At 39.0% G+C, this 3156-nt stretch overlaps 1 long non-coding RNA gene across 1 annotated transcript; it reads right to left on the reverse strand.

Annotated features, from left to right (window-relative positions):
• Positions 1-757: 757 nt before the first annotated feature.
• Positions 758-2878, reverse strand: LOC123106635 (uncharacterized). Its single transcript, XR_006451421.1, has 4 exons — positions 2576-2878; positions 2418-2475; positions 2155-2204; positions 758-1033 (listed from the first exon to the last, which is right to left on the reverse strand). It is a non-coding gene; the product is annotated as an uncharacterized lncRNA (long non-coding RNA).
• Positions 2879-3156: the final 278 nt, after the last annotated feature.

A 3156-nucleotide genomic window follows, 5' to 3' on the forward strand; every position in this document is an offset into this window, starting at 1 on the left:
CAGAAGCAATCAAAGCTGGCCGATGATATCATTTTTCTTTAACAGAAACCAGGATGCACTGCTGGTGGAGAGAAGTGCAAATGCGGCGGCAGCAACACCTGCACCGGACAAAAAGAAAGCTGGGAGGACAGGAAAAATACAGACGGTAGAAACTACTGCTGATGACATGGAAGGAACCTCTAAAGCTGCTGATAGCAACACTACTAGAGATATGAGTTTTAGCCACCAAGGTGATCGGTTGCTAAAAGTACAAAATTGGTCGCTAGTGGTCTACTGGTACCAACACTACTTGGTCGCTTTGTGGTGGCTATAGTCTAGTCGCTATAGATATTAAGCGACCAACATTGAGAACCCTGGTCACTAAATGTCATACCAATAGCTACCAACCAAATCTGGTGACTAATGGTATCTAGCGACCAAGGGAGACTTGGTGACTAATGACATCTAGAGACCATGGACGACTTGGTTGCTAAAAATGTACAGCCACCATGTACATGGTTAGTGGCTAGAGATATCTGGTGACCAGCCAAGGCTTGGTGACTAAAAGAATATAGAGACCAGCTACATGTTGGAGACTAGACTTCTTTTGTAACCCAAAAATTGTAAACCTTGGTAACTACAGGCATGAGAAAGCAACTATATCATAGGTACAATATATTGTCACACGCTGACAATTGCAGTATGCAAGAAATCTCAGAATTTTAGACATTTGACAATAAGAAGTTCAGAATCAACATTTGTAAAATTATGATCCAAACATTACATGCTAAACTGAATTTTGTTTCGCAAGTAGGAAATACCACTCTAGCATTTGCAAAGTACAGTACCATGTTTAGTACTGATCTGAACATATGATCCAATCAGTACACCCCAATATGATCCAAACATTACATTTAGCATTTGTACACTGAATTTTGTTTTTATTTAGATCCAACATAGTCTACTAGATGTGCAAGAAATGCAGAGGCAATAGTTTTCTCTCCTCAGTCTTTAGCGCGAGTATTGCTTTCCGCTGCTCCTCCAAGGTCATCTCCTATATAATGGTGGCCAGAGCACATGTTATTTCATTGACAACATCAGGCATGACAAACATCAGAAAGAGTGCAAGCATGCCATAGGCAACCTATCCATACTTGTAATGATAAAATGTGTAGAACATACACAGACAACAAATACAGGAGCAGAGTGCTTCAGAGAAGTTCAATATGATGGCGTGGCATGGAGTCTTTAGGTTACAGTACCATTTCAGCAGCCAAAGTTTTATCCAATGGCACAATCCAAAACAAACCTAGCAGAATCTATTTGTTTCTACCCGCAAAAAGAAAGTATCCATTTGTTTGTTTCCCTTCGCTACTGAACTCAGACGTACTTGGGTCAATCTAAAGGAGAACATAATTGAATTACCCCATTATTACAGGACAGGATGCAATAACACACGCTTCTTAAACCTGGAACTGAACCAAATCTGAAAGAAAATGTGCTCTTAACTTCTACCATCAGTTAACTATGAAAGCTGATTTTTGAATGTTGACAATCACAGAATATGCTGTAGCTAACGCTAGACACAATGGCGTGGTGTCTCTAAACCACAATACCATCATGTCAGCAGCCAAAGTTTCACCCAAAAATCTACAATCAGCCACGACCGAGAACACAATAAATCTATAAAGGATCCTCGAAAACCATCCACTTGCGTTCGCTACTGGTTTTCTCTTTGCTACAGGACTCGGTCTTCCATCAATCTTATCTTATCTGGAGTTTCTTAATTGATTGCTGAGGAACATAAACTCCCAAAACAGAGTTGCAAGGCCTTTTACTGCTCTGTTCTGTGCACCCGAGATTATGGTTTAACTGGAAGAAATACTTTGATAATGAATTAATGATGCACCTTTCTTGTACTATTTCCCCCTTCTCTAATTATCATACAAGTGTTGTACTTTGTAGTACAACCTCTGTTCATTAATATAAGCAATTTGCAATTCATATAGGTGAAATTGAGTTCTAGCAATCCATTTCTAAGAATACCTGGACCCTCTATCCGACACTAGAGAGCATGTGATTCATAAATTTGGACCATCAAGATTAAGATCATGAAGAAATTTGCCAAATCACATAGTATATTGATTGTTTGAAGCAGAGGCAAACTGATCATACCATTTCCATCAGAAGAAGTTGGAGCAGGTCTATATCCTGGTCTCAAATGACTGTTGAAAATGTATACATGTATTACTAGCTATACATTGGAATTTGTAAGTCCATATATTCATGATGAGTATCTTCATTTTCCGTTACAGAATTGTTAGCAAGAACTATCGTGATTAGAAGATCTCGATACCAAGTACACTGCTATATCTAAGCAAGCTGCAGGTGCAGGAGGCATCATCTAAAATACCAGAGCATGGGAAAAATAACATTACCTTGCAAATGATCTTGGATAACTTGACATCCTTTGTACAGTGTTAGACATTAGCGAACCTATGGCAGAAATTGGAATGCTTTATCAAAAGCAATATGCTACATGTATTTTCTATGAATAAAAAATGACAAAAATAGTTGAGATTGATGTGTTGCATACCTATTCCGTCAGATGGCATTGGCCGCTCAGTTGTGAAACCTAGCCCTGTTGCACTAGTGCCGTCATAGGAGGTGAAATGCCAACCAAGTTAGACACGACACTCTGTAGCCAATCGATCTTCTTCTGTTGAGCTTCAAGTTGAGATTGTTGAGCCTCAATTTGAGCTTGTTGCGTAGCAACAATCTCCTTTGTAGAGGCCAATTCTTCCACTACATGCTGAGTTGAGCTTGATGCGCTTGAGTAGGCCCTTCTATTTGGTTTTGGTCCATGACCCCGACCTCTGATGTAACCATATGCCTTACCAAGCACCTGCTCACAAACGTAATAATTTTATATGCATATGTAATTATTTTATATGAAGTAACCATATGCCTTACCAAGCACCTACCCTGCTTGCACTTTATCAAACGAAAGCCGCAGCTTGCATATGTAATTATTTTATATGCAGTAACACTATACTAAAATATAATATCACAGCAGCAGCAGCCCAAAGGAACTGTATAATGCTGTACTAGAATTGTATACAAAGATGGTCTTCAAACATTATACTACAACATTATACAAACACAGTCTTCATAGAA

This window comes from Triticum aestivum, chromosome 5A, assembly GCF_018294505.1.
Source record: "Triticum aestivum cultivar Chinese Spring chromosome 5A, IWGSC CS RefSeq v2.1, whole genome shotgun sequence".
Classification (NCBI taxonomy): domain Eukaryota; kingdom Viridiplantae; phylum Streptophyta; class Magnoliopsida; order Poales; family Poaceae; genus Triticum; species Triticum aestivum.